Source organism: Lissotriton vulgaris, chromosome 6 (genome assembly GCF_964263255.1).
Source record: "Lissotriton vulgaris chromosome 6, aLisVul1.2, whole genome shotgun sequence".
Lineage (NCBI taxonomy): Eukaryota > Metazoa > Chordata > Amphibia > Caudata > Salamandridae > Lissotriton > Lissotriton vulgaris.
Genome location: NC_141694.1, coordinates 1,399,611,491 through 1,399,625,359, shown reverse-complemented (window position 1 = coordinate 1,399,625,359; position 13,869 = coordinate 1,399,611,491).

The window sequence follows — 13,869 nt, the reverse complement described above, 5'->3', positions numbered from 1 at the left end:
ATAGGTGGGCCCTTCCCTTATAAGGCCATTGAGCGGGAGTGCCATGTCAGACCCTTAGTCCATGAGATCATCACAGACCTAAATACATGACAATGATTACAAAAATGTACCTACATTCAGGATACCATCTACCTACATGCCACAAAGGCTTGCAGCACACCATAACCATGACCTTCAAGCTCCTCACCCATGCACACAAAGCACTCCACAACACCGGACCAGCGTACCTCAACAGCTGACTCAGCTTCTACAACCTCACCTGCCAGCTCCGCTCCACTGACCACGCCCTCGCCACTGTCCCCCATATCCAAAGAGTGCCCACCGGTGGCAGATAATTCTCCAACCTCGCCGCCAAGACATGGAACACCCTCCCCATCCGCCTACGGTAGACCCAAGACCTTCTGACCTTCAGAAGACTCCTCAAGACCTGACTTTTCGAACAGTATCAGCATTCCCCAACCCCTTAGCGCCTTGAGACACCCACAGGTAAGTGGTGCACTTTACAAATGCCTTGATTGATTCATTGATTGATTGATAACCATTGTCATCTAGGTGGGGACTGGGAGTATATTGATGCAACTTTTATAACTCTTCAGCAGCAGAAGTGTTTCAGAATGCCTTTTGACAATGTCGGCAAAGGTCTGTAGAAAATCCTGTACTTCAGCATTCACATACATGCCTTATTCAAACAGCAGCACAACTTATTGCTCAGAGCCACTCTAAGATTACAAAATTGTGGACTGTGTTGGTGCCAAAAGAAATGCGAGTTCAAGAAGTGCATCCTTGAATTTTTCATTTACATTTTCTTGAGAGAAAGACAAAGGAGACCAGAAAAAGGTGAACGATATTTGCACCACTTCCACCACCAACAACGTTCAAGAAGTGCGTAGTTTGATAGGAATAATCACATACTGTGGCAGGCTCATTTCAAGCCTAGGCACATCACTGACCCTTTTTTATGAATTGCTCTAGAAAGGCTGCCATCATGTCCTTGAGACTACTTTTCAAAATGTCACAACCTTTAATCCATTGAAAAAGCCATTGCCAAATTTGGCATTCAATGACATACTGAACTTGCAAAGAACACCAGATCTTTGTTTTAGGCATCATTTTTACCCACCCATGTCAAAACAGATGGGACTGTCAGCTATGTTAGCAGAACCCTAACTGCAACAGAACAAGCCTACCCCAGATGGAATATGGAGCCACTGCCTTTATGTGGGGGGTGTTTATACACCTAACCTAGGGGCTCATTACGATCGCGGATGGACTTGCGTCCGTCCACGAGCCCTGAGTAGGAGGGAACATCCGCATGTGCTGCGGCGTTCCCTCCTGTGCAATTAGGATGTGACGGCCACCCTGGCGGTCACATCCTCTATATTTAACATTGCGGCAGATGCGGCTTCAAGCTGCACCCGCCGCAATGTTAAAAAGGCATGCATTTCATTTACATGCAGAAAGCGGCAGGCACCGCGCGGTGCCTGCCACTTTCTGCATGTAAATGCAGGTTGGTACCATAGGTACCCCCATGTGCACCCCCCACCCAACCTTCACCCAGGGGGCCTGCAACGGGCCCCCGAAGTGAAGATCCGTTTGCTTTTCCGCGGCGGAGAATCTGCCGCGGAAAAGCATGTTTTAGAAGCCATCCTAATATGTCTGGCAGTGTCTGAGAGACACCGCCACCATATTAGAGTTTTTCCGCCACGGTTGTAAGCCGACCGCGGCGGAAAAGCGGCGGACTGAAACCAAGACCCACCAGCCATCCTAATGTGGCGGTGGGTCTTTGGTGGGTCCGCAGCGGTTTTCCCACATCCTCCGGGCCGGCGGTGGCTTCTGCCGGCCCGGAGGATGCGGGAAAACCGCGATCATAATGAGCCCCTTTATCTTTACATACACTAATTTGATGTATTCATGAGCACCAGTTGAAAACATATCGAGACAGTACCAATTATCTCTTTGGCTACCTCTCCTGCAACAACACAATAAAAGATAGAATAAGAAAACTTCTTGGGGCATGTTTGCTGAGATCGATAAATACGATAGCAATGTACACCCTAAAGTATGCAGGTAGCAGTGGCAGTACCAATAAATTAAATACCGATGTATGCTGTAATCTATGCATGCACAATGATGTCAATACCAGTAAATGCAATACTGATGTATGCTGTAATCTATGCATGTACAGTGATGTCAAAACCAGTAATTCCATTGTCGATGTACACCGTAACTTATGCACGCTTAATGACGTCAATCTCAGTGAATGCAACATTGATGTAGAATGTAACAACTGTACGTATAATAATGAGAATATCGGTAAAATGATATCAATGACCGCCATATTACACATGCACACACTCACAAACTTGTATCATTGCTGTCAGATTAATCTGAGATGATCTCCCCATCAACCACAAGTCAAATACACATGGTCAGACAGGCCCTGTGAGCCAAACCCCAGCCTATCGATTGATAGGTCACAGGTAGGATTACACTTAGCCCAAAGACAAACGCGTACCCATGGGAAACCCTGATCGATCACACAGATAGGTAATCACACCACAAACAGGACCGAGGAGATTAGCCTCAATAAAAAACATGTTTGGCCAAAGGCGCGCATTCCTAAAATACCACAAAGTTAGATGCCATATGTAGTAAGGAAGCAGATCAAAACACGACAAGCACACTGCACGAGGTGATCAAAAGCTCACCACATTGGACATATAGACATGAACACACTGGCCCACACTAGCTCTCCCTGAGGTCGAGAGACATCTGTATCCCTCTTATCAGATGATTTTACTTACTATTTCCGACTATTATGCTTGTCAAAGAATGTTGAAGTGTTTTATTATACCCACAAAATGATTATATGTGTGGCCAAAACTTATGTACACGAGACTGCCTTCAGATGCGCCTCTGTCGATAATCTTCCGCCTTTTTCTTTTCAGTTATTTAAATTTAGTTAACTTCATATTCAAGCAATATGTTCTACATCTCATGGCACTCTAAAGCTGTCACTCTGGAAAAAAGAATTCAAGAAACAATAGTTGCACCATGCCTAAAAGTCCTCCCTGAAACACACAAGCTTGCTGAATGGAACACTGTTGAAAACGGCAAAACATAAATGACAGAAGCTCACTGACTGCATGAAATTTTGCTAGGAAATAACAATATCCCAGAAAGGTAACATCCTCTGGGTAACTAAATGGTAAACCCCAGTATTGGCCCAGAATTCACTGTGAAACTAGCACACCATGGCCACTAACTTATGATGACAACAAAGACAAGAACACAACAAAGAACCTGGTTTACCTACCTTAACACTCATGTAGAATGTAACAGGTTGCTGGGTCTGGACACAGGCTGGTGGCTACAATCTTGGAGTAAGTTCTCAAAGGAGAGAGTGAGCAAATTTGACTGCAATGCCAATGGTCATTCTTGATAAACATTCTTGAAGCCCGACCACTGAATTTGTGGGCAACAGATCATAGTAACTCATGGCATTCTGTGAGAAATGAAGACTGAGAATAGGCCACTATTTTAAAGTAGTGAATGTTTTGATACCTTAGTGAGTATATGCCTCCTAGAATATCATGCCATGCTGGTACCATGCATTGGACAAAGACATATGAGCACTCTACATACTGAAGAAGAACAAGGCCAGATTCCTGAGTTCTGAGTTAGCAAAGTCTTTATGCCTGAGAAAGTGCTGATCCACCCATCTACTGATGTGACTCTGGTGGTAGCCTAGACAGAATGGTTTGTGTGCTGCACCAGCCCAGAAAAACCCTTGTGAAGCTAACTAGGCTTTGAGGACACCAGTATCAAAAAATACTTACAAAAATATTGAAGAAGCCAGAAGAGGTGGTCCAAGTCTTTCATTAAGCAAATGGAGGATCTGGTGTTTGTTTGTGATTCTCACATCATGCTTTTTGAAACAGGCTTGAGAATGACACTGATTAAAGAGACCATAGTAAGTGCTTTAATAACCTAATAGATTAAACCAAGTTGAGATGCCTCCACTCCAGGAATAGGCCTCACATGGTTTCTGACTAAATCTTCTGAGATTGCACCAATTGCTCAGTAAGTTGTTAGTTAGTCAATGCCCACTCCTGCGAAGGGTACCCCTGTCCAGGTGCAGCCATTCGATTGATAACACCTTGATTACTGGCTGATATTTGATCCAATTGTAGTATACTAAGTAAATACATTTCCCACCCTATTGTTATAGTTGATGAAGGTTTCCTGATTTTGTTGATCTTTTGGGAGGGATGTGATCTTCTTAGCATAGTGTAACGCTGGTCCTGTTGTATAGCATTTTAGGACCCTAGTGTAATTTTCCCGATTCATGCCCTTATATAGGTATAAATCACCTTCAATCAATCAATAAATCAACAAGATTTGTAAAGCGCGCTACTCACCCGTAAGGGTCTCAAGGCCCTGAGGGAGAGGGATCACTACTGCTCCAACAGCCAGGTCTTGAGTTGTTTCCTGAAGGAGAGATGGTCCAGGGTGAGCCGAAGGTGAGTGGGGAGGAAGTTCCATGTCTTGGCCACCAGGTAGGAAAAGGATCTTCCTCCGACTGTGGATTTGCGAATGCGTGGGACGGAGGCGAGGGCGAGGCTGGTGGAACGGAGCTGGCGGGTGGATGTGTAGAATGTGAGGCGGCTGTTGAGGTAATTCGGGCCCGTTTTGTGGAGGGCTTTGTGTGCGTGGGTGAGGAGTCTGAACATGATCCTCTTGTTGACGGGGAGCCAGTGCAGGTCTTTCAGGTGGGTGGAGATGTGGTTGTGGCGAGGGATGTCGTGCTGAGGCGTTCTGAATGTGCTATAGTCTTTTCTGGAGTTTGGCTGTGGTTCCAGCGTAGAGTGTGTTCCCGTAGTCCAGGCGGCTGGTGACGAGGGCCTGGGTGACCGACTTCCTGGTTTCGGTGGGGATCCATCGGAAGATCTTTCGGCGCAGGGTATTGAAGCAGGATGATGAGATGGCGTTGACTTGCTTGGTCATTGTGAGGGAGGAGTCCAGGATGAAGCCCAGGTTGCGTGCGTGGTCCGTTGACTTGGGGCCGGTGCCCAGGGCAGGGGGCCACCAGGAGTCGTCCCAGGCAGAGGGGGATGGTCCTTGTCTTTATACAGGCATAGAAATAATAACCATATTTAGACATAGCCCATGCAGTCCAAATACAGGCATGGATACTTCCACTAGTTCCAAAAAGCCACAACGATATCTTGGAAAACTCGGCTTCAGCAGTCAGGGACTTCCCCTTGCTTGAATATTGATTTGTCCAAGAACTCATGGAGTTTTGAAAGTACTGCAATGCTTTGATGATGTTATTATGTCCAACTTTACGTCAAACTTGGCACCTTCAAGGTATACATTTGTTCACACTTGCCTTAGCAAACACACGGTGGTTTGGAGCAGTTCGACTATCTACTTGCCCGACGCAGCTCGCTACAGCAAGTGCCGAAGGAAGCTGATTCTCCAGCTGACGCGCTGAGGGAGACACTGTCTTTTCTCTTGCCGAGAAATCCAGCTCCAGTGTTCCCAAGCTCCCCTTGTGGGGTGTTGGGAAATCGAGTCCCGAGACAGAGAGATACCAGACCTCCTTTATTCTAAACCAAGGTATGGAGCTGATTAGACCCTAAGAGAAATCTTGGATAGATTATTGGCAAAAGAATACTAAACGTATGCTACATCACACTTATTTCTTCCCTCGTACTTGACTTAGGTTAGGTACATCGGGGTAGGCGTATTTTAGAAGCACCAGTTGAGTACTTTTAGTCTTTATTTATTTATGTATGTATTTTATGGCTTAGAAACCAAACCATGCTTTTACAGTATTATTTTATAATACTCTTCTTGCTGTATGCATTATACTTTACAGCCAGTATTACGGTTGTAGCAGTTCATTTCTTCTGCATGAGAAAGAAGACTGTTCAATAAATACTTTTATTGAAAACACCTGTCTCTCTATTTCTCTGCACCTCTGAGGAAACGAAGCATGCACGATTGATTGAGAGAAATATCTATCTCGTTTTTACGACTCTGAAGATACATTTTATCTTGGGGAAACAAAGTTGTCATGTTTATGCGGTTGTCAGAAACGAATTCCTTCTTGTTTATTCAAGAAAGTTTCTGGTGACCTCTGAGCTGGCTCGCACTCACAATTAAGTCTAATATATTTGATAGAGACCTAGTCTACATAAGTCCTACATCACATCTATAGGATATATTATTCCAATGCGCAGAGCCTATTCGGAATATAGGAACTACACTACAGTCCTTTAAGACTCCTCCCCTTACACACTTCCATACCTGCAAGCACCGGCAGCTCCAAACATGGAGATATCAGGATAATAAATCAAACCCTCCTGTACTTCGGTGAGAAGAGTGTTACCATAGCTGAAATGTGTTACCTCATTTGTTATTGCAGGTCATTCCACTGTATATATGTGTGTATTGGTATTAATATAGTGCACACCTAGCTGTGAAGCTAACAGAACACTGCATTACATGAGGGTGTGGGAGACAATCAGATATCACTTACATTAAATGGGGATTATGCAAATACATTTTACACACACTTAGGCACAGAGAAATTTGGAGATTTGCCCAGAATCATACAATGCTGGGTCTAGAGCTGAGGCCAGGATTCAAACCTGGGTCTCAGGATCCAAAGAAGAAGCTTGAGTCGCTAGGACACATCTACCCCATAATCCCCTTGCAATGTTGTACCCCCTAGGTTCACACATGAGAAAAGGATCACACAGAGACAGGAATGCTGCTGGAAACATGATCACTACGATCACACCTGTACTGTGTCATTCTTTACTTGGAACACTTATCGGTCTTGCTTAATGGTTCTTGACCTTATAAATATTTAATACAACCTTTTTGTTACCATCAGAGTTGACTTTGCTTGATTAGTTACTTTAGGACAACATGTGTGATTCCCTAATTATTTTAAGAAAATACTGAATGAACCATAACAACCATTGCTCTTCGGCAATGGAAACAGGAGTTAGGCCATGTGTGCCCAGCTGTGTTTTTTCAGCAATGTCACCTGACTGGCGATGTCTGTGATGGATAAATGTTTGTTAACAAAGGTACAGATCTCTGGTAGAGCTTGTGTCCTCAAGGCAATACATCCTGCCCCTCCCAAAAAGTTTCAAAACACCAACAGTGGAAAGCAAAAAAACAAAACAGGACACCACTGTGAGTTTATCAGTCTCAGAGTCAATCAACAGGACAGTGGGGGACACCAGACGCAAAAGGACATCATTGCTCAAGTTCAGAATTTAACCAAATGTAAGTTAGTGCACAGATAATGAAGTAGAGATGCCCAAGACCCTTTGGCAGCATTCTTGGCAGGATCATCTCCAGAGGATACAGAGTTGATGATATTTGAGGTAGCTAGAGTTAGTGTCCAAAGTTCAAAGCGTGCATCAGGAGCATTGTTACGGTCATGTGAGTCCATTGCAAAGTTTTCTTTTGTTGTGCTGCTTTAGTTTCTAAAGGAAGACTTGGAAAGACCTGAAAACGTGTTGTCGAGGTTCTTAAGTTTTCTTCTAGGCCACTTTTGACTTTGGTATCCTTTAGTGGAGCAACAGCGAGTCCATCTCTTGGGTGTGGAGTCTCCATGGATGTGTGACCAATGAGACTGTATGTGGGCAGTTATGGGGTTGCGCATGCACTGAGTATGTTAGCTGCAAGACTTCTGATGAGCCATTTCCTAATCACTCATAGAACACATAGGGCATATGGGTCATAGTCAATGCGTGCTGAACATCGGTCCAAGCTCCTGATGTTGTGAGCTCATTGTCCCTGGTCGGCTGTTGCTTTGGAGTGCTATGGGTATTTCTTGTCCTTTGCTATGTTGCTGATGGTCTGACCCATTTCAGGTTGTAGTACACTCTATATATGGTAGCAGTGATACACTTTTAAAAGAACTGTCCAGACGGTGTTACTAGTTGGGTGAAGTTACTTTCTAAGAATTGTCGATAGTTTCCCCACTGTTTTGAAGAAGTTCTTCCATGGTGCATCAAGAGTTTGTGTGATGGTATCCTGGTGGACTTCTGGTCCAGTAGAGTTATGATTCGCTGGCACTGAATGTTTTCAATCTATAAAGAACGCAATAATTTGCAGGAAAGCTTCTGACGGTGTCTGAACATTTTCTCTTGAAGCAAGTGCCAGAGCTTCTGTTTGCAGGTGCATGCTGCTTATTATTGTAAATCCTACTAGACCTTTGTTGGTGGCCTGCCTATTTTGGGTTGATGGCTGCACTCTCAGGCAGTGATATGGATTGTTAATGGTGGTGATCTTCAAATGTGATCTAACCTCATCAGAGGGTTTAGAAGTTTTCTTCTCTCCTTCTGTATAGGAGCAGTCTTCATGTTCACCAATGTGGATTGGCTAGTCATTACCTCCTCTTTTTTATTCCATGTGCTCAGCTGTGTACATTCTTTGGGAATAAGCCAACATGACCTCTTGGACATCGAGTGTTTTTGTGGTTATGGATGGAGCACTCTCCTCAGCTAGGCTTACTGAAGCTCAACACGATAGGAGGGGACTTTTCCCTTCTGAATTCATTAATTTATTTTATGTGGGATGGAGTCTCCTTGTTGACTGGGGGCCCAATAGTCTTGTGGCATCCATCCCTCAAAGTAAAAGTCTGTGCAGATACCTAAGTATGGGTGGGGTTTTAGTGGCTGTGTCTTTCTTAGAGTCAGCCCTTTTTACGTCACTGTTATCTTCTTTAAAACGTTTTCCTCCGTGAGTTGCTGGTGCTGAATGTCTTCACACTGTGCAAGGCATTGGTGATCCTTCGGTGTGGATGTCAAGGTTTTTCAAACAGCCATTAACAGTGGCTGGACAGCTCCTCTGGGAATCTGCGGAATAGTCGCTGTTCATGCATCTGTATGGCCTACTTTTGGTTCCCATGCTAAGCATTCACCAAGTCACTGTCACTTGTCAATTAACCTACCTGTCATGGGCCAATAGGTGCACTCACAGCTATCAGCAAGGGTCGGTGTTGGTGATGATTTTCGGGAGGGATCAAACCTGATTAGAGGTCATGAGAATATTATATTCTTCTTCTGTACAGGAACAGTAAGTCTTCAGTTCATCAGTTTGGACTGGTGGGTTACTTCCTTCTCTTTGTGTTTTCGGGTGCATATTTTCTGGGAATAGGCCAATACTGCCTCTTGGTGGTCGAGGGTCCTTGTAGTCATAGATGGAGCACCCTGCTGAATTGTCATCTCAAACACTCTCTGGTGGGAAGGTACCAAAAAACAGGGCTTTCATTTTCAGGAAGAAATGGCGCTCTACCTATTGACGTCCATGTGTGTAGGATTCAAAACAATATGTATGGTGCTAACTGGGAAGAGGAAACCCTAATAGCCCCTTAATTAGTGCAGGGAAACCCTACCACATGACATAAATTATCTATCCTTTGCACAAATACAGTATTAGAACAAGCAATGCAAATGTATTTAGAGCAAAATAGAGCAAAATCCAATCCAATTTCTTTAATTAGTTGTTAACACTGCAACCAGCCGACACGTGTTTCATCAGAGAGAAAGGGGTCTCTGACTCTGAATGGTCTGATCCAAGCTCAGTGTACTTCCTGGACCGGTGATAATTCCAACTCGGTAGGGTGTAAACAGTCAAAAAAGGTTCAGTAGTTCCACAATATAGGGGGACTGTAGAGTATAAGCCACAGATGGCGTAAACGTGAAGTCGGTGATACTTCCAAACCGGCAACACATTGCTTGGTCAGCTTGTGTACTTCGGAAAGAACGAGCGGCCTTGACAATAGTTGCCGTTACAAACACTCACGCCAGTACAGTTAAAGCCAGGGGCAAATCCTTCCTTAAATATTAGTCCTGGCAGCTCCACAGCAATCCAGGATTGCTGTGGAGTGGCCAGGACGATTGTCTCGCAGATACTTTAAGTGCAATTTCATAGACACATCACACGTGTCTCTCATTGACTGAAGCTATAACGACCTACTGTGTTTATATAAGGACTACCCTTTTAGGGAAGATTTGCGCCTGGCTTTAATTGTATCACCGACTTCACGTTTACACCATCTGTGGCTTATACTCTACAGTCCCCCTACATTGTGAAACCACCAAACCTTTTTTTGACTGTTTGCGCCCTATCGGGTTGGAATTATCACCGGTCCAGGGAGTACACTGAGCTTGGATCAGACCATTCAGCCCTGAAGAGTCAGAGACCCCTTTCTCTCTGTTGAAACACGTGTCAGCTGGTTGCTGTGTTAACAACTAATTAAAGAAATATCAAGATATCTACGTTGGATTTTGCTCTATTTTGCTCTAAATACATTTACTCTCTGGTGGGAACAACTTTTCTCATTATCCACTCTCTTCTGGTTTCAGTAATCTGCTATGTGTTGTGTGAGGCATCATGAGTGACTGGTAAACCAATCAATCAGTCACTTGTAAAGCGCACTACTCAAGGAACTGAGGGGAGGTGGGTGCTGCTACTGCTCGAAGAGCCAGTTCTTGAGGAGTCTTCTGAAGGTGAGCAGGTCTTGGGTCTGTCGCAGGTGGGTAGGGAGGGTGTTCCAGGTGTTGGCGGCGAGGAAGGAGAAGGATCTGCAACTGGTGGTTGTTCGTTGGATGCGGGGGACGGCTGCAAGGGTGAGGTTGGCAGAGCAGAGCTGGCGGGTGGGGGTGTAGAAGCTGAGTCTGCTGTTCAGGTAGGCTAGTCTGGTGTTGTGGAGTGCTTTGTGTGCGTAGGTTAGGAGCTTGAAGGTGATCCTCTTGTTGACGGGGAGCCAGTGCAGGTGTCTCAGGTGGGGGGAGATGTGGCTGCGACAAGGGATGTTGAGGATCAGTCGGCCGGAGGCGTTTTGGATGCATTGTAGTCGTGGCAGGGATTCCTGAGTAGAGTGCGGTGCCGTAGTCCAGCCTGCTGCTGATGAGGGCTTGGGTCACCGTTCTTCTTGTTTCAGTCGGGATCCACTTGTCGATCCTGCGGAGCGTGCGGGGGGTGTTGTAGCAGGCTGAGAAGATGGCGTTGACCTGCTTCGACATGGAGAGGGAGGAGTCGAGGATGAATCCTAGGTTGCGTGCATGGTCTGTGGGTGCCGGTGCTGTTCCCAGTGTGGTCGGCCACCAGGAGTCGTCCCAGGCAAAGGGGGTGGGCCCGAGGATGAGGACCTCTGTCTTATCTGAATTCAGTTTCAGGTGGCTGCTCCTCATCCACTCGGCGACAGCCTTCATTCCCTCGTGGAGGTTGGTTTTGGTGGTGTGCGGGTCCTTGGTGAGGGAGAGGATGAGCTGAGTGTCGTCGGCGCAGGAGATGATGTTGAGGTCGTGCTGGCGGGCCACTTGTGTGAAGGTGGCAATGTAGACGTTGAACAGGGTGGGGCTGAGGGATGAGCCCTGGGGTATGCCGCAGATGATTTCGGTGGCTTCAGATCAGAAGGGTGGGAAGTGGACTCTCTGGGTTTTGCTGGAGAGGAAGGACACGGTCCAGTCCAGGGCCTTCTCTCGGGTTCTTGCTTCTTGGAGGCGTGTCTTTAGTGTGCGGTGGTAGACCGTGTCAAAGGCGGCTTATAGGGCCTGGAGGATGACCTTCGCCGAGAAGAGGAGCAGGGAGATGGGCTGGAAGTTCCTGAGGTCCTTCGGGTCCGCCTTGGGCTTCTTGAGGAGGGCGTTGATTTAGGCGTGCTTCCAGCTTTCCGGGAATGTTGCTGTTTCAAAGGAAATGTTGATGACCTTCCGTATTTGGGGTGCGATGCTTGCATCCGCTTTGTTGAATACGTGGTGTGGGCAGTTGCCCGATGGTGATCCTGAATGGATGGAGTTCATGGCCATGCGCATTTCGTCTTCTTGACGTTGCACCAGAAGGTCAGGTGGTTGGTGCTGATGGTGTTCGAGGAGGTGTTGGAGTCTGGAGTTGTCGGGGCAGTCGTGGTGTTGAAGCTGTCACGGATGTCAGCTATCGTGCGGTGGAAGAAGGTGGCCAGTAAGTCGCACAGATCTTGTAAGGGTGGGATGTCGTTGGTGTTGGTGCTGAGGTTGGAGAGTTCATTCACTATGTTGAATAGCTCTTTGCTGTTGTGTGCGTTGTTGTCCAGGCGGCTTTGAAGGAGGATTTCTTGGCTGTTCTGATGAGGTGGTGATGTCTGCGGATGGCGTCCTTGTGGGCTGCGTGGCTATCCAGTGTATGTTTGTGGAGCCATTTCTTCTCCAGTTTCCGGTATGTGTGTTTGGAGGTCTGGAGCTCCTCGGTGAACCATGAGGTTTTCTTGATGCTGTGGTTTTTGCAGGGTTTCTTGAGCGGGGCGAGGGTGTTGGCGCAGTTGTCAGTCCACTGCCTGAGGTTGCTGGCGGCAGCGTCTGGGTCGTGACTCGGTGGGAGGGTTCTGGGCAAGGGTGGAGGTCAGCTGGTCTTCGGTGACTTTGCTCCAGCAGTGGCAGGGCAGCTGTTGGGTGCGGGGGTTGGTTTCTGATAGGTGAAATGGATGCAGCGGTGGTTGGTCCAGTGGAGTTCAGTGGTGTGGTTGAAGGCAACATGGGTGTTTGTGGTGAAGAAGGGGTCAAGCGTGTGGCTGGTGGCGTGGGTGGGTGCGGAGACAAGTTGTCTGAGGCCGAGGTTGGTGAGGTTGTTGATGAGGGCGGCGGAGTTGGCATCTTTGTTGTTCTCGTGGTGGAAGTACAGGTCCCCGAGGAGGATGTAGTCCGTGGAAGCGAGTGCATAGGTGCTGGCGAGGTTGGTAATGGACTCGCAGAACTGAGCTCGGGGTCCGGAGGGTCTGTAGACGAGTGTTACTCTGAGGGTAGTGTTGGGGTCGATGCGGATCCGGAAGTGCAGGTGTTTGGTGCTGTTGAGGGTGTCGTCTGCGTGGGTGTAGCACTGGAGGGTGGACTTGTAGACGATGGCTAGACCTCCTCCAATTCCTCTGGCGCGATCCCTGCGGGTGATCTTGTAGCCTTCCGGGATGGCTATGGCGATGTCGGGTGCCGAGGAGTCGTTCCACCAAGACTCGGTTAGGAAGGCAATGTCTGGGGTGGAGGTGTCGAGCAGGTCCAAGAGCTCGACGGTGTGTTTGCATGCGGAGCGGGTGTTGAGGAGGATGCAGCGAAGGTGGTTGGGTCCGGTCCTTGGATGTTTGGTGGTTCTATTGCAGGTGAAGTTGCAGGTGCAGCAAGAGAAAGGTCCGTGGGTGCGCTTCGGGTGGCATGGAAGCAGCGGTTGTCTCGGCCGGTGTTGAGTGCGAGGAGAGTGCTGGCGTCGTATCGGAGTCTGGCGTCGTGGTGAGCACGGAGTTCAGGCATTCTGGCGGTGGGCGCGATCCAGGCACGGACAGGCGCAGATGGGCTTGCCTCTGGTGAGTCGGTGCGCCCGCTGCGCTCCTCCGCTGCGCATCTGCACAGCGCCCACCATTTAAGTCGGGGAGGGAGAGAGGAGCAGCTGGGAGAAGGGAGCGGGGCGGCGAGGGGGAGGGTCCGCAGGAAGAAGCGGCGGGGAACGGGCTGAGGGGAAGCAGAAGTGAAGAGGGGGAGGGGGAACGAGCTGGAAGTGAGGGCAACAGTAAAGTACAGAATCACAAAAGGAAAAATCACAACCTGAATCAAAGGGGCAACAGTACAGTACAGAATCACAAGGCAGGCACTAAATCAGATGGGGCACAACAGACAGTAGTATCGAACTCACAGAGGAGGATCAGCGGCAGCGAGGGAGGCACTGGCACACAGGTGAAGCTGTGCGGCAGCAGGGGAGCGACCTGGCCTGCAAGCAGGGACAGGGGTCACCGCTGCTGTCACACAGCGGTGGCCATTTAAGGTGGGGAGGGAGGGGGAGTAGCTGGGAGGCAGGAGAGGGGCGGCAAGGGGG